This window comes from Pteropus medius, unplaced genomic scaffold, assembly GCF_902729225.1.
Source record: "Pteropus medius unplaced genomic scaffold, Ma_sr-lr_union100, whole genome shotgun sequence".
Lineage (NCBI taxonomy): Eukaryota > Metazoa > Chordata > Mammalia > Chiroptera > Pteropodidae > Pteropus > Pteropus medius.
In genome coordinates this window covers 3998-21906 of record NW_024347731.1, presented here as the reverse complement: position 1 = coordinate 21906, position 17909 = coordinate 3998, and the positions used below count along the sequence as shown (strand labels likewise).

Sequence of the window (17909 nt, the reverse complement as noted above, 5' to 3'; positions counted from 1 at the left end):
TAAATAAAAGTAATGAATAAATAATATAATAAATGTACTTAAATGTAATGAACACTATGAATAAGAGAAATGAATTAGATTAACTCAATAAAAATCAATAACGAACAAAGATGTAATTAAGTAAATAAAAATATATTATAAAATATATATTAAGATATTATAAAAACATATTAGTGTTATTTATTATATCATTATACTGTCATATACTAATTACATATTATTTCACTATTATGTAGTTACATCATCAAATATAACGGTCAATATATAAAAGTGAAATAGTAAACACTAAAAAAATTAAAAATAACATTTTAAAAAGTTAACACCTCAATTTTTAAATATTTAGAGATTTAATAAACAATTCAGTTTTACTTTTTTAATTTTATTGTTTTTAATGTTTTATTTCTATTAATATTTGTTATATAAAAATAAAAGTTGGCATAACCTTTACAGCGATCATTGCGTTTTGCGTTTTTTATATCGTACAGAAATGTTTCCTCTGCTGGGCCGCCTACGGTCCTTTGATCTGCAGCTTAACCCCTAGCAGGACTGCTCCGTTTTAAGAGCAGAGAGTTAGTTCTCTGCAATACCGGAGCCCAGAGCACTTGGGAACCAAGGCCAGCCCAGCGCAGTCCGAGACTCTGGTCGCGGACGCAATAGGCGCCAGAGGCACCGGCGGGAGAGACGGAGCCGCAGAGGAAACAGCGTTCCTGCAGCAGCTTCCCGCGGCCGCGCAGTCCGACAACGGAGACGGACGGCAGGACACCGAGCCTTGGGACCGCGCGCACGCTGCAGAGCGCCACAGACCTTCGGTGACCGCGCGAGGGAGCCAGCATCGTGTTTTCTCAGGCCGCCTGCAGTGGATAGGTCGCGCTGTCAACACATTGGGGAGGCTGCTGTCTGCCCTTCGTGCGCGAGTTCGAGCCCGCGGATGGCAGCTGCAGACTTTCTGAAAACGACTCTTAATTTTTAAATGTTTCAAGATGTAACAAATAAGTTTCAGTTAGTTTTAATTTTATTGTTTTTAATGTTTATTTCTATTAAATTTTGTTATGTAAAAATAAATTGGCATTGCCTCTATAGCGATCGTTGCGTTGTGCGGTTATTTTTTATGTCGTACAGAGGTGGTGGGGCCTCGGCGGGGCCGCCTTCGTTCCTTTGGTCCACAGCTTTTCCCGCAGCAGGACCGCCACGTTTTAAGAGCAGGGAGTTAGCTCCCCTCCGAGAGCACGGTCGGCCTCTCCAAACCGAGCGACTGCAGCGCCCTCGACCCCGTGCGGGCGCTCGCCCGGTCCGTGTGCCGCTACGACTCCGGATTTGCTACAGCAACCGTTGGCGGCGGCTCAGAGCTCTAGAGGGCGGTGGCGGCGCGGCTGACCGCTCGGAGTGAGAGCCGGGCTTTCGTCGCGGTCCGGACACCTCTAGCCGCTCTCTGCGCTCTGCAGGGTTTGCACTGCAGACCCCAGAAGAGCAGCGGCGGCCTTTTTGGAAGTTTCCCTGGGAAAACACTCTTCTGTAAGGAATAAAAGTGCGTTTAAGTGTCCCTTCGGTGTCCCTTGTCAATATTTGATTCTCTTTGTCCTAAAGTTTCTTCTTACAGTTCCGGTCGCTTATTACTTTCCGTTTCCTCGTTCGACTATGAGCTCTGGAAACTGAAATGGATCCGTGATCTCCGTCCCGCCCGGCGTTTGTCTGGATCGTTTTGTCAGCCGAACGTGTCTCGCCGGCAGCTTGGCTAGTTGCTCTTGACTGCGCTTGTTGAAATCGTTCTTTTTAGTGCTAGGAGGACTGCGTTGGGTCGTGTGTCTCTGATGGGTTCAAGGTGCCGGCCGGCTCTCCGCCCATCCGCCGGCGTTCGGGGCGCAGCCCACGCGTCTGGTCGAACGCTAGGTTTCCTGGTCGCGCTGGTGCCGAGCCCTTTCTCACTGGCCTCGCCGTTACTTGCTCCGGGCGAGTCATTTTCCCGAGCAACAGCGCTAGTGGCACGAAACCGCCGGTCCCTCATCTCTCCTTCCCAGTGCGGGGCAAGGCAAAGCTCGCAATGGAGAACCCCTAGGTTCTCCTGTCCTAACAGGGTCCCCATACCGCTGGTTTCCCGGGACGGGTCTCAAATGCCCAGCAGCGCCGCGGGCGCGGAGCCCGTTCCGGGTGTGCGCACTTCGGTTTGTGCGTGGAGCCGGCACTATTGCTGTCAAGGAACAACGTTTGCTTTCAGTCTAGGGCGTTTTCTCAGTGACAACGCCGTTCAATCCTCTAAAACAGACGCGTTCTCTCAGACCCGTCTGTTTCTCCAGCCCCGCGCCGCTCTTTGCTCCTTTCCGGCCCTGCTTGGACCCGGCAACACGGTGTGCTGGGAGTCAGGGTTTGGTGAGTTGAGGCTCGGATGACAGCACCAGCCTGCTGTTTCTCGACAGCAAGATCGCTAGGAGGAAGGAGTAGGAGACTCAACAATTGCCAGCCTTGTTTTGACGCTGCCTTGAATTCGCCTTGTAGTGTATTAGCTTCTTGGGAAATGACCTAGACACCCCATTGTAATATCCACCATTCAACTTAGTATAAACTTTTCCCTTATATCTATTTCAATTACTCGTGCCATTTAAATGGATAGTAATGGATGAGACATTAAACAGCTAACCTTCTTCTTAAGTTATTTTTCGGCTACAAAATTCTGTAAGCTAGAGATAGCAGGAGATGACTGAAAGAGGACAGCCAGGTAGAAAATAACTCGTAGTTTGGGTTATATTTAATGTTCACAACTGTGAAAACATGCCTGTCTTAAGGAAACTGAAAAACTTAAACTAGCCTTTAGTTATCAAATATCATTCCAGATCATGCGAACTTGAGAAACATTTGGGTTAGTTTCTAGATCTCTGAAGGTGGATATATGTTAGTTTTAGAAGGGCTTCTTTTTCTTTAAGGCAATAAAGAGAGCCCTTTTAAAATAACACCTACATAATATAGATACATATAGATATACATAAACACACAGACAGGCATAGTGTAGCTTTCATTAAAAAATGTTAGCCAGTATCAGGTAGAGAAATACAAAACTCAAAAGAAAAGATGGCGTTAAAGTGGATTTCTGGGAGAGGGAGTTAGCTAAGGTTACCTGCTCAGGTGGCTAAAGCTTTCCATTAAAGTGTTGTGGAGCCGGTTTGGAAGAAAAGTCGGAGTCTGTTATTTAACTAACATAAATAAGGGAGAGGAGGAATGGTAATGCTAGCATCCCCTGCCCCTGTCTCTATGGCTTTTTATTAAGTTTCACTATAATGCTGGCTTTGTAATTTATTAATAGTTACTATCAGGTTAGTAAATACAAGCTGTAGTCAATTCCCAGATCTAGCCTCAAAGCCACCACCGTGTTCTCAGCTATTTATTCTCAAGTATCTTTTTCTTATCCTCTAAAGTATCCTTTTCTAGTCCCTAGAGCAAGAAGTCTCAGAATCAGCAGGTATATGCGCTCTCCCTGCAATGTGTCCTTGTGTGCCCGTCCACATCTGCCTCTGATGTCTTTGTTACTCTAAGCACCAGGCATCCTGCCAGGACTGCAGGCATCTCTTACAACATTAAAGGGTTTTTTTGTGCACCATAGGATTCTTTTAGAGAAGGATTTTGGGAGTCATTTTATCTCTTAGAAGCTTTCACACACCAATCAAAATAGCACATTCTTTTGTCTCCCAGAGAATCCTGGATCATCTTTTTTTGGGCACACCTAAGATGGACTATCATATGTGAATTAAGGGTTCCTCATAGTGAACACTATAATTCAAAATTACGCAAATGTTCAACCATTTTCCCAAAAGGCACAATATCCTGTTCCCACTTTTGGCCCATCAGTGCCTTGAGAGATCCTAAGGCACCTAAACAATGATGGACCCGGTTTTTTCAACAACTCTTCCAACACATAGGGAATCCTGCATGTCCTTCGTTTTCAACAGAATAGGGCGACTTACCAGAAAAGCCTCAACAAAGATGGCTCAATAAAATCAGAGAGCCCCACACAAAGGGAGTAGAGCTCTGAGCTGAGATTTACCGTGGACGTCCAAGATCCTCCGGGGAAAGCAGCCAGTGCAACGCGCTCGGTGGGGACCAGCACCACTTAGTTGCTCAGCAGCTCTGGGATTCATCAGGAGTCTCCTTCGCACCCCACTTCTGGAGACAATAACTCTTTAAAGAAATTTCGGAGAGCCTTCCTTGACAGCAATATGTTATGGAGAGAGAAACAACCCGTTGGCAAACAGGGAGACTTATAACTAGAAAGGAGTCTGAGGTTCAGAGGCCTGACAGTGCAGGGCAGCTTATCACGAGATGAAGGAGGACGTGGTTACTCCAACCGGGATTTCCAGAAGGCAGGGGTTTGGTTAAAAGGGACTGCCTCATACCATTTAAAGAAGACCACTTAAGTTTTTTTCATGATTTTCAAAGTCATTTAGGAGAAATCAGTTAAGTTTCGCTTCTGTTAGTCAGCTAGGGGGATTTCCAAGCCTGGTCTACAGTTTGCTTTTATTTCCTATTTCCTTTTATTTTAAGCCCTGTAGCTCCGGTCTTTCTCGGGGTTAGCTCTGCGCAATTCTCACTGTCAGGAGTTTCTCGGCGGCAGCCCCCTGGGACGCGCCAAGCAGCTATTAGCCCATGGCCACAACGCCGCTGTTTGCTCCGGGGCCCGCGCTGCCTGGGGCCGGGCGCCCTCAGGCCCGTTCCCCGTCACGGCGGCCGGGAAGTGCAGCCGCCGGCGTTTCGCACAGAGCCGAGCTCGCGGGTTCTCCCCGCAGCGCGCCAGTGGTGGCGCCGAGCCACGCGGTTTCTTGGTCGCAGCCGCGCTGCCTCCCCCAACGCTGGCAGGCTGTGGCTAGCAGCACCGCTACAGGCTACTGGCTACTGGCTACTGGCTACTGGCGTGGAGTCCGTTTCGATTTGGAAAGTTCTGCTTTCGCTTAGTTTCACTCAGGTACAAATCCTGTATTCTGGGGAAAGCGGTTTCAGCGCGGCAAACCTTCCTCGTTGGCGCTGACAGTGTGATCTCTCAGTCCTAGAAGTCCCGGTTTAGGGCTAGCAACAGGCACGGGTTTCCCCACGTTCCGGCGAAAACCGGAGGCCTGCACCCGTCGGTGGTGTTCGCTGTTTCTTTCTGTAGACGTAGCTTCACGGAACGGTTCGCTTTTTAAAGGGCAAGTCAGACAGTTTAGGCCTGTATGCCATGCAGGGCTATGGGAGGGGTGAGGGTCCTGGCGCTTCGAAGGGGAGGTGGACGATTCGCAGGCCCATAAGAACACATATTGGTTCATTAGATGCTTGCCCTGCCGGTAGAGATGGGTCACTCAGAGAAAAAGGCATCTCTGGTAATGCCTCTCTTTTTTGAGCTAGTAGGACCTTTATCTGAATTCGTTTAGGGAGCTAAAGGTCCGCTGGGTCTTGCCTGCCTTCGGCTCAAAATAGCCACATGCCAAGGTGGTACATGCTGGGGAGGCTATTCTGGACCCCTTTGCTACCCTGAGAAATGACCAATGTAACCAAATTAGTTGCTTCACAAAATTACTGGTAAGCTCTGTGCTATGTTCAAGAGGGAAGCAGAATCCAGTGACACCAAGGGGGGTGCGGAACCGAAGGAGTGGACACGGCTATGCCTGTATGAATTCCACCATGGCCCTCTTCCCAATTTCATATCTTTGAAGGAGGTATATATCTCAAAACGAGTGCTTTCTTCCCATCGCAGCATAGTTTTAATACCAGTCTTTCCTTTCTTGGTGGTATAGAAAATCATGACGCATCTTTACAATGACGGGCTTCTTAGATCGAAGGGAATATGATTCCAGACAACTGTCTGTGTGGCTGTAGTGGGACATCTGGCTTAGCATCTCTCAAGATTACTCAGAATAAGTCTAGAAGAAAGGATCGGGCTATTTGAAAGGGGGGAAAGCTATGTCTGGTCATCATAATAATGGAGAAATTCATTCCAAGGAAAAAAATGTTTACATTAGTGGGATAAATGTAAAAGAATTACAGAATAAGGACTCCGACCGCCAAAACTTTAACACTAGTACTACTCAAGGTTTAGACTGCCATAGTAGCATCCCCAGTAGACCAAAAGAAATGCAAACGTCTCAGAACAGAACCTCTGGGGGTGGGGTGTTGAATCTGCATCCTAATGTACTGCGAGTACTGTCTTAGGCGAGCCAAGGGATACTCAGGTAACTGTCATTTACGTGCCGGTACTCCAACCTCTTTCCCTAAGATCAGAGAGGAAAGGAAGGCGAGGATGACAAGAGGTTCGGAACTGTAATCGAGGAGGATGAAGAAAGAATATGGTGGGAGGGGAAGTGGAGAAGAAAAATTTAGAATGCGCATGGGGTGCAATGTTGGAGCCAGCCCGACGAAGTAATTGAGGGTACCTGAAAGGGGGAGCATGGACTGAGGAAAAGAAAGAAGACAGACAGAACTGCAGGAGGGAGCACAGATTCAAGCTGTGTCTGTGTCCCCGAGTTTATTTAAAACACACTACTTAGAGCATCACAATGAGAAAACAGCAGTCAAGACCCAAGGTCAGCCAAATTACTTATCCTGCAAAACAATGAAGTTCTCACAACTCCCTTCTTGGAAAACACTGAGTGTTTAAAATAGTTTAGTGCCACTTATCTCAAAGCTCGCCAAGTTAGCTCAGCTCCCAATATCTCCCCCTTTTTTATTTTTTAAATGCCCGAACCCTCCTGGTTCTGGCGCAAGGTGACCGTGCCTGTCTTAGGTGATCCCCTCACCAGATCTGGAACTTACCCGTCATCGGTACGTGCATTCTGTCACGCACGCCCTGTCTTAGGTTGTCCAGTCTCTGAGGGAGTCTTACCCATCTTTGACTACCAGCCCCCGCGAGAGGGAGATGTCCATCTTTCAAGCCATATATCGAAGCCTTACATGATGTAGGTCGGCCTGAAGTTTTCACATAGCACTAATGAAGTATTTCAGTAGAGAAGGAAGCAGGCACAAGACAACAATTACACAGGCTCCTATAGTCAAAACAGAAGCGGCTAGCTGATAGAAGGAAGACCATGAGGGGACAAGGCCCTTAAGATGATCCAAAAATTCAGTGGCTAATTTATCAGTGTCAAATTGTAGAGGTTTAGCATTTTTAAGTCCTTGTATTTCTTTATGCAGGTTAATTAAATCTAAGGATACATTAGCATTGTGCCATATGCCTTTTAAATGATATTTTACTCGATCCCAGTCATGACTGGTTTCATTGTATCTTCTAGATGTGACACAGATCCAATGATATTTTACATGACATTCTAGTTGAGATCTAATTTTTAGACCCTGGATTTCATCACCCAGGTATTCCACTGTCTTATACAAAGCATCTAACTTTTGTACTAATTTTCTATCTACATTTTTCTGTGTTCCTAATGCTAAAGTAACATTTCTAGACAAATCATTGACATAATGAGCAGTTTGTACAGTTTGTGTAAGAGCCACCGCAGCGGTGGCAGCAGTAGCTATAAGAGATACAATAGCAAGTATTCCTGCAACGATTAGTCCAATCACCTTCCTCATAGATGGCATGTCCAGCAGCGATGTGTTGTTCACTTTCACAATGACATCTGGTCCTTGCCACATTGTTGGATGTAACAGAGGTGGGTCAGGAAAGTATATCCAGTAAATTGCACCCTCAGCTGTCATCACCAGGCTCAGCAAGATCAAGGTTAAGGTCATCTCGCCGGGTGTCTGGTGGAGCGGCGAAACGGACCAACCTCTCCGGCAACCACCTGGCATTTTCTGCATCCTGTGGAAAAACACAAACATGCCCTCGTCCCCATATTAATACCGGGTCGGGGCCATGTCGATTAGTTTTGAGCATCAGAAATTCAGTTTTTTGAGCATCAGAAAGAATTTGTGGAGAAACCGGGTAGGTCTCTCCCTTTTTTATTTAGTTTTTTTATTTTTGAGGGCATCACGTCATCTTTTTGCCATGTTTGTTCGACTAGTCAGATAACGTTTCCCCGCATGGACTTTCCCAGCAGGGCAGCAGCCACAGCAAGTCCCTTCGTGTATGAGGGCCCTATGTCAGAACACAACCTAACATAATCACTTAAGTCTTCTTTCTTTCTAAAGGGTCTGATTGTTTTTTGATAGGCAGAATTTGCATTTTCATAAGCCAGCTCTTTTACCAGCAGAGAACTGGCTTCCAGGTTCCCTAAAAGCCGTGAAGCAGCCTGCTACAGCCCTTGTTGCAACCCTGTTTGAGGCATTGGTTTCTGATTAAGCCAAAGGGGTGTGCCAGTTGGTCCAACAGGGGCAAAACTCACAGGAGGGGGGTCTAAGCCTGCAATTATAGTTGGAGTCAACCTTCCCCCTGACCTCAGTGGATCCTGAGGAACTTTAAAAATTGGCACTTTTAAGGGCTGAGGCCCCATGGCCAGCTTTTGGATCTGCAAAGACAAATCAGCCAATGTCTGTTTTAATTGTTCAACCTCTTCTTCCTCATCCCCAAAAAAACAAGGAAGAATAGTGCGCACCTAAACCTTCATCAGGCGGCGCCGAGGGCTTGCTCTCATCCTGAGGCTTACTATTGGAGCCTTCCACTTCAGGGGAGGCCTCAGGACCTGGGGCGCCATGCTCTCGCTATTTGTCCCTCTCATGTCAGGGGTCTAAGCAGTCTCGGACAAGGGTCCACAACCCAAAAGTTTCTACCGGGACCTTACTAGGCCCATGAACATCATAATAATCTTGCAATTTTTGTCCTACCCTTTTCAAGGTTTCTAAATCTATAGTCCCTTCTTCCAGAAACCAGGGACATACTTCTACAAATTGCAAAAACTTAGTTAATTGTTGCTGGCCCACTTTGGCCCCTCTTACTCTAAGCATATTTTTAAGCATATGTACAAAAAGCAGTCGACTATTTCCTTGGCCCGTTTTTACTTCTTTAAGTTTCTGTTTCAGTTTCTATATTACAATACTCCTGTGTACTTACGGTTGGCCGCCTACAGGACTCTTAGGCCTCTCAGATTCCGCGTGCGCACGCCTTACTCTGCGGCACGTACTAGCTGTTATCCCCCGTGTTCAGGTCCCTGTTCGGGCGCCACTTTGTCGGAGCCAGCCGACAAAGTAATTGAGGGTACCTGAAACGGGGAGCATGGACTGAGGAAAAGAAAGAAGACAGACAGAACTGCAGGAGGGAGCACAGATTCAAGCTGTGTCTGTGTCCCCGAGTTTATTTAAAACACACTACTTAGAGCATCACAATGAGAAAACAGCAGTCAAGACCCAAGGTCAGCCAAAATTACTCATCCTGCAAAACAGTGAAGTTCTCACAACTCCCTCCTTGGAAAACACTGAGTGTTTAAAATAGTTTAGTGCCACTTATCTCAAAGCTCGCCAAGTTAGCTCAGCTCCCAACAGCGGAAAAGGAGGCCAATTAAACACAGGAACTTGTAGTTTCCTGGCCTGTGATAAATCTTCCCATTGGGCTTTCTCAGAGACACAGGTCGTGAGAGCTCCTCCCACAGGCCCTCCGGGACTCCTGTCTAGGTTCAGGTTTCTGCCATAAAGTTTGACACATTACTCTGCCTTGGCCAGTCTAATTTACAGGACCCAGCTGGAGAACTTAAGAAGGGTAAAGGAGAAGAGGGTTTTCTTCGTCCACATCATGAAAGGTTTGGAAAACTATGATACATATACCTGTATGTGTCCGAAGTGTGCTTGTTTGTGTAAAACAATGGCTACCTTTGGAAGTGAAATTTTGGACACTTTCAAAATCTAGATAACGGCGTCTCACCAGTTGATGATTTCCGTCGTTAAAGGACAAAACTAACCAAGTAAATATGGAGTTCTGATTGGCATTACTAAACAATTCATGAATTAGGCACTATCCCATCTAGCACCTAGAAGGGCGCTCCCAGCGATTGCACAGAAGGAAAGAATTTTATAGGAAAAAGAATGTGGCAGGAGGAGTTATTTGGAAAAGAAAAGAAAAGATTATTTTTGACCAGGACGTCTTATTTTGGGGGTGGGGGTGGGAATGACAGGAGTTTTATCACGCAGACTGCCTCTTTTTCCCTTTGGAGCATCGAGAGGGCCACCGCACAGATTACTTCATGGGTGTGGACAAGAAAATTCCCGACTGGTTCATTAAGATCACATTTCTGGTGAAGGTCAAAACTGCAGCGAAGCCAGGTATGGAGTCTGGGTTTGATATTCTCTACTGAACTCAGACAGTGTTTGGAGGCTTTGCTAGAAATAAGGGATAAAGATTGATGCAAGGGTCTTAGAATTTACAATCTCGGAACACATCTAGAAAAAAGGCAGAAATGTTCCAAAGAAGAAAGAAGAGTGAAGTGTTTTGATAGTAAAAAAAGTACGCTCTTGAGAAGCATCAGTCCTACATCGTGAGCCCTAGGATCGGCTCAGGAGGATGTCAGGCGGTCAGAACAACAGATGCCAGGTGGTCCAGAAGATGGGCACCAGGAGGTCTGGTCGTATCCAGTGGTCTGCATAATGGGTGTCGGGTGGATATCAGGTGAGCTGGAGACGTGAGCCCTTAAGGGAGTAATCAGCGGGTTCTCTGGAGTTTTGATACATGTCCAGATGTCTATCCAGGCATCGATACAGGACTGGAAAGTTCAGAATTTTAAGTTCCCAGGCTAGCAAAACAAAGAGGAGCCTTTCCTTTGCCTCAGCCTTCGTTACGTTAGCGACGGGAGCAGCTTGGTTCACGTGCCTCCAGTTGACATATTCCCTATCTTCACTCTTTCCTCAACACCATGGCTTAAGCGGGCGGCACAGGCAAAAGCCAAGGTCCTGCTCCTCCCGCTCATGTCTTCCGAATGGGGCTGGCTCAGACTAAAGCCCTTGGCTCCCTCCTGTACTGGGCCTCTGGTAACATAGCAGTTCCCCCACCCCCGGTCCAGGAGGTTGAACAGTGCCCCCACCCTTAGCATGACTATGTTATCCCCTTTATTAGCCCTAGACACACTCGGTCTTCGTGAGCCCCTTGTTTTATAAAAAAAATTTTTTTTTAATTAAAAAAATAAAAAATAAATAAAAAGTCGTATGACAGTTTTGGTTTCAAGACAATCTATCATTATTACACATTAAACAATTTCTTTGACCTAGGATTTGATTTTTCTCTTGTGAGCAAAAGACGTTAAAATAATTTTCTGGGCCCTTAAAAGCATCGTGGGGCCCTAGGCATTTTGCCCAGCAGGAAAGTCAGTGCTGCTGGTTCTCTGGTTGATTCCTGGTGACAGCACTTGGGGCTCTATCTCAAGAGGTGGAAAATAGTAAACGTGTTCCAAGTGGGACTTTCCTGCCCCCCACCACAGCTTCCACAGTTTCTGTGCTGAGAGATGAGGCAAAGGACGCAACAATTGTCACCCAGCCTTAAGATTTGATGCTGCCTTCATGAAGGAGTCTGTTTTTGTGTAAATAAACTTCCCGATCATAACAGGTATTTCTCTTCACATCGTTCTGCAAACATTAGAACAGTAAAAACAATAGCTTCTTTCATTCAGACCTGTCTTGCGAATCAAAGAAAACATCTTGTTTTACTCGACTCCAAATACTTCTGATACCGAGTCTGGATTTTCCACACCAAGTGATCCTCTGGTTTTCTAGACATCGACCGGTGTCCTGTAATTCCACTCGATTCTGTCACTGTACACCCAGAGTTCGCATCAGACCCTACGAATTAAAGTCTCATTCGTACCAGACCGCCCCTGCATCAGAGGCCAGTCCCAAGTTCCAGAGTCCCATATTTCCTAGTGGATGGCTATAAATCAGGGATTCCACAACCCAACCTCAGCCTCAAGAGTTTGCAAGGATGCCTCGCAGAATGCAGGATAGCACTTTCTTTACGAATACCGGTTTACTGTGAAGGATACAACGCAGAAACAGCCAAATGGAAGGCACGCGTAGGGCAAGGGATCGGGAAGGGGCAGGGAGCCGTTTTGGGTGTGCCAACCTCAGCAGATGGAGGGCTTCACCAACCAGCCTAGAAGCTCCCTGAGACTGGTAGTTTCTGGCTTCACCACATAGGCACGCTTGACAATTAAATTGATCTCCAGACCCAGTGCATTCCTGGGAGGGTGAGGGGTGGGACTCAAGGTCCCAAGTTTCTAATAAGGACTTGGTCCTTTTGGTGACCAGATCTCATCCAGGAGTCTACCGATTGTCACCTCCTAGAACAAAAGGTGCTCCTACAACTTGGGAAACGCCAAGGTACTTAGCAGCTCTGTGGAAGACACTCGTATCACCCTGTCATTCAGAAAATTACCAGGGTTTTGGTACCTCTGTGTCAGGAACCTGGGGCAGAGGCCAATGTATATATTTCTTATTATTCCACAACAGATTTCTTCACAATTCAGTTACAATTCAAGGTCATCAGACTCTTGGGTGCACTGCTACAAAAGCGCCTTCCCAACAGACACGTCACACTTATTTTCAAATTCATTTCTACGTGTGGAAATTACTGAAGAAGGGCTGTCTTTGACTGGAAAAGAACAAGAACACCCAAGAGTTTCTGCGAAAGATGAAGGCTTTTTTCCAGCCAACCGATGGAATCTCATCCCGCAACTGGCTGAATAACAACCTGAGTAGAACTCCCCGCCTTGCAGGGTGTTTGCTGTTAAAGGAGGGCGTTGACTGGGAACCAAGGGGATCCTGTCATTGGGATGGGAATGTGTGGGAAGACCCTCAGGAAGATGGGGACATCGAGCCCCTAAGTTCCGAGGAGCCTTCTTTGCGAGCGGAAGCTCGATTCTTTACTGCTCGATCCTCTACTGCTCACTCCACCTGCACATGAGGGTGGAAAATACAAGGAGGCAGTCGGCCTGCAAGACAATGTTGAGTCCCCTCAGGACGCACCCCAACCACCCGTCTTTGCTTGTAGAACGTTAACTGGACTCCAGTTCCAGCAGGCCCCAGCCTAAAGATGACTCCCCAAGGGTGACCACGAGGAGGTGTACTACAGTGCGGAAAAACCCTTTGGACTCTGCTAACTCACACGGACAGAAATGCGTGAGAGGATACTAAGGGTGTGGGATACTGGGGGAAGGAGCATCAAGGTGGAGCAGGCCGAATTCATTGACGGAGGCTCGCAAAACAGAGATTCTTCGCTTCACGTTGAGATGAAGGGAGTTACAAAGGGCTCTGACGGTCTGTTTGGTTGGCTGAAACCCAGACCGAAAGAAGGCCCTCAGGGAGGAAAGTAGAAATGCCAAACCTGCCTTGATGTAGAGGAAGGGATGCAGCCTGAGGAGACTGGAAACTTAGAGTTTACTTGTCATTTCAGACCTACTCGCCCACACTGGGGAGGGGAGGAGGAGGAGAATCTGGAAAACATCCCTTTCACCAGTGCTATGAGACACACATTTGTGAGCTCTGGCATCCTTAAAGAGGTCTGTAATCACTCTTGTCTGTAGGCCAGATACTACAGTGGGATCCGCAGTCCCTCAACTGGGAAACCGCAAGGCAATGGAGTAACCGAATCTCAGGGTGGCAGGGGCCAAGTGGTGGCGCTCAACTGCCAAAGGCAAGGTGGGCATGGCTATCGTAATGGACAGCAGAGTCCGGACCGCAGTCGGGGGGTCTGACCCGCACAGAACTGTGGCACTGGCTAGTTGATTGCTGTGTTCCTAGAAGCCTACGAAATTCTTACTTGATCTGTATGAGCAGAGACGTTCCAGGTCAAGTGAACAGAAGTCTAACATGAATCATAAAAACAGAGTCATGGCCCTTCAGTCCATGCCCAGGCTTGAGCCACTCAGCAGATCAAAAAAACCCCCTGAGAGTACAAGACCCCGGGTCCCCTTGGGGAAGGACTCTAGTTACACCCCCAAACTTATACCGTTTACCTTTCTTTCAGACGTCTCTAAAGGGACCTTAAGCCTTTTGCCGGGGCCAAAGGATATAACGTGGCGATTCCCAACTCATAAGCCTTTCATTCTATTTCGCCTATGCAGAAGACGAGGGATCCTGGAGAATGCCTGTGAATTCTCACACGCTTACCTAGGTGCTGGCTCCAATTGCAGCTGCGGTTCCCATGTGGTTTCACTGCTTGAACAAAGTGACACTAACTGTTGGTACCTGGTTTGCAAGTATGGATCAGGCAAACGCCTTTTTTTTAATACCTGCTAGGAAAGGCCGGCGGAAGTAGTTCGCTTTCAGCTGACAAGGCCAGCAATACTCCTTCCCAGTCCGACCTCAAGGGTATTGATCAACTCTTCAGCCCTGTGTCATAATTGGGGTCATGGAGATCCCGATCACCTTTCTCTTCTACAACACATCGTAATAGTCCATTACACTGATGACATCATGCTCCTCACACCTAATCAGTAGGAAAACCTAATCAAGAAGGAGTAGCGACTGCTCTAGACTTATTGCTGAGGCATTTGCATGTCAGGGGGTGGAAATAATTTTGACAAAAATTCAGGGGTCTTCTATCAGTGAAATTTCTAGGGGTACGGTGCTGTGGACATGTTGAGATATCCCTTCTAAGGTGAAGGATACGTTGTTACGTCTGCCCCCTCCTATCCCGAACGAAGAGAGGCACAATGCCTAGTGGGCGGCTCTGGATCTTGGAGGCCACACACTTCCGGTTGGGCTGTGTCACTCTGGCCCGCTTACTCAGTGAAAAGAATAGCTGCTGCGCTTGAGTGGGCTTCAGAACAAGAGAAGGTTCTGCAGAAGATTCAGCCTCCTGTGTAAACTCGTCTGCCACTTGGGCCATATGATCCAGCAGATCCAACGATGCTTAAAGTGGCAGTGGCAGATAGGGATGCTGTTTGGAGCCTTCGACAGATCATCGTAAGTAAGTGGCAGCACGGGCCCTTAGCATTTTGGAGCTAGGCCCTGCCATCCTCCTCAGACAACTATACTTCTTTTGACAGACAGCTCTCGACCTGCTGCCGGGCCTCGACAGAGGTCGAACGCTTAACCATGGGCCACCAAGTTACCGTGCTACTGCCGCGACCTGCACGGCTAGAGTGTTGATATACTTGAGCGGGGGCGACGGAGGTTGAAGAAAAGCACAAAGACATAATATAGGAAGAGCTGGGGCCAGGTGGGACACCGCACTCTGATGGAGATACAGTGACGCCGAGGCAAGCTCAGCGCGTTTATTGTATACGGCTAAGGTTAAGGAGGGGATGGGAGTCTTGTTCTCGGAGCTTGAAACTTCCTGGCAGCAATATTCTCCCGAAGGCCGGTTTGCATCCAGATATCTGTGCTAAATTTCAAGCAGCCATCTGTTCTTTCTTTGCTTCTCCGCCCTTGGCAGAGTGCGACTCAGACGATCGTGGCTTTGCCGATGCTTTGGACCACAGGTCCTGACTCAGGCTTTGGCCACAAGTCCAGGTCAGATCCAGCTCTCTACTCTACTCGAGCTGCCCATCATAAACTGGGCAGCCATCTGACCCACCGAGCCGTAAAACTGGGTCTTCACAGCTGCGCTACATCATCAAGTGGAAGTGGTATACCGTGATCGGGCCCAAGCAGGTCCTGAAGGCACAGGTAAGTCTCATGAAGACGTGCTCTAGATATCCATAGTCCTCAGTCCTGCTACACTGCCTTCTTTCTCCCAGCCTGCACCTACGGCTTCACTGGCAGTTCCCTATCATCGACTCACAGAGGAAGGGAAAACCCAGCCTTCATTTAAAATGGTTCTGCACAATACGCACGCACCACCGGCATGCGGACAGCTGAAGCGATGCAGCCCCTCTCTAGGTCGGCCCTGAATGACAGCCGTGAAGGGAAATCTTCCAGTGAGCAGAACTTCCAGCAGTGCTCCTGGCTGTTTGCTTTGCGCGAAAGGAGAAATGGCCAGATGTGCGATGACGTACTGATTTATGGGCCTTGGACAATGGTGTGGCTGGCCGGTCAGAGACTTGGAAGGCACATGATTGGAACAGCGGTGTCAAGAAATCTGGGGAAGACTTATCTCAACAGGTCTCACTGAATGTGCAAAAAATGCAAAGATATTAATCAGTGTCGCATGTGAATGCTCCCCAAAGAGTAATATCAGAAGAGGAGGATTTTATTAATGAAGCGGATGGAAGGACCTGTTCTGTCGGTCTCTTTCCTCAGCCATCCCTGTCCTCCAATGACTCATGAACAAAGAGGCCATGGTGACAGGAATGAAGGTTATGCATTACTCAGCAATATGGGCTTCCACTCACCAAGGTCGACCTAGCTAAGGCCACTGCTGAGTACTCAGTCTTCCACCAGCCGACACTGACACTGACTTCCACATATGGCGCCACTCCCCAGGGCCGTCAGCTAGCCAGCTACCACTGGATGGTCACCCTCAGAGAAGGGGCAGCTTTTTATTCTTACTGGAATAGACATTTACTCTGGATATGGATTTGCCTTTTAGGCAGCCAATGTCTCTTCCACAATTATCTTCTGTGTCCTTAAAGAATGCTTTATCATGGTTATGGTATTCCACACATTATTGCTTCTGATCAAGGAACTCTCATCACAATAAAAGGAGTGAAGAACAAGGGACTTCTTAGCCCATCATCACGAGCCAATAACTCCCGCGAAATATCGCCGTCTCTCTCCCTCCCCCCATCCCTCTCCTCCCCTCTCTCCCTGCATCCCTGCCTCTCCCTTCCTCCCCACCTCTCTTCCTCTCTCATTATTATTTTATTATTCTATTGCTTCACTGAATGCACCTGGTGACCACTGAAGGATCAGATGAAGAAACCATCTGTGGAACTAGACAAAGCCTTAAATCGTGCACACATACTGATAAACCACATGCCTGTATTTGACTTAACTTCTGAACATTCAAGGTGCTGAATTTCAAACATTTAAGGAGAAGGACTTAATTTCCTTCTCCTTCAGTGATTTGTTGTGTGATACATAGTCATGTTTCTCTATTAAATATATTACGGTATCCTTAATATTTAGGTCGTATATTCGCAAGAGGTATAATCACAATCTTAGGCTGTTTCCAGATATGAAACTGAATAGGCATGCTGGACTGGGTAGTGCAGAAGTGCACTTTGCTCAGTGTAGTCCTAGAGTCATTGCAATATTTGACCCTCCAGTTGGCTGTGGCGGGAAATGCTTTTCTGGACTAGATGGTGGTTGCCATCGCCTAGAATCCTACCTCTAGCAATGGGCTTCATGTGCTAGGCTCTTCGATCCTGAAGCTTGTGCAAGTGCATAAGTCCACAGATAAGGTTTTCTTCTGAAAGAATTGTCTTATAGGACATGGCTCCATCCAGAGGATGGAAGGTATCTCCACTTATTAAGATCATCTTCTATGACATAAATTAGGATTTTAATATTTACCCCACAGTATCACTTCCTAGATACAGGATAGAAACCTAATATATGTCAAATACAATGCAAGACACATGACAGACATGTGTGACCCTCACAAAACCTGGGTCTCATACATATTAACATGTTTTTTCCATATGCAACTCAAAACCACACAGGTACCAACTGTGAGGGGCCTTGAAGAAAACCCAGATAGAAGCAAAACATAGTGGTGGGTGAGAATATCAAAGTATTTTTTAATTAAGGTTATTGGGGTAACATTGGTTAATACGATTACATGAGAATATAAAAATATTTGAGGAAAGGGTTCATAAAACAGTAATTGGATAATGTAACTAGTGGATTTTGTCCCCACATTAGCATTTACATTACAAGTTGAATGCAGTTCTAGCCCATAAAAATGAAAAAAGAAATCTTACCATCTGTGACAACATGGATGGTCCCAGACAGCATTACGCTAAGTGAAATAAGTCAGGCAGAGAAAGACAAACACCATATAATCTCGCTGACACGTAGAACCTGAAGAACAAAATAAATGAACAAATAAAACAGAAAGAGACTCATAGCTACAGAGAACAAACGCACGATTGCCAGATGGGAGGGTGGTTGGGGGCCGGGTGTAAAAGGTGAAGGGATTA

The 17909-nt window shown here is 46.9% G+C and overlaps 2 long non-coding RNA genes across 2 annotated transcripts; both read right to left on the bottom strand.

The window, feature by feature from the left end:
• Positions 1–1676: 1676 nt before the first annotated feature.
• Positions 1677–4271, bottom strand: LOC120614267 (uncharacterized). The gene is made up of 2 exons (XR_005655916.1): positions 4031–4271; positions 1677–2419 (listed from the first exon to the last, which is right to left on the bottom strand). It is a non-coding gene; the product is annotated as an uncharacterized LOC120614267 (long non-coding RNA).
• Positions 4272–6572: 2301 nt separating this feature from the next.
• LOC120614266 (uncharacterized) lies at positions 6573–17656 on the bottom strand. Its single transcript, XR_005655915.1, has 3 exons — positions 16158–17656; positions 8957–15933; positions 6573–7768 (listed from the first exon to the last, which is right to left on the bottom strand). It is a non-coding gene; the product is annotated as an uncharacterized LOC120614266 (long non-coding RNA).
• Between the last annotated feature and the right edge of the window lie 253 nt (positions 17657–17909).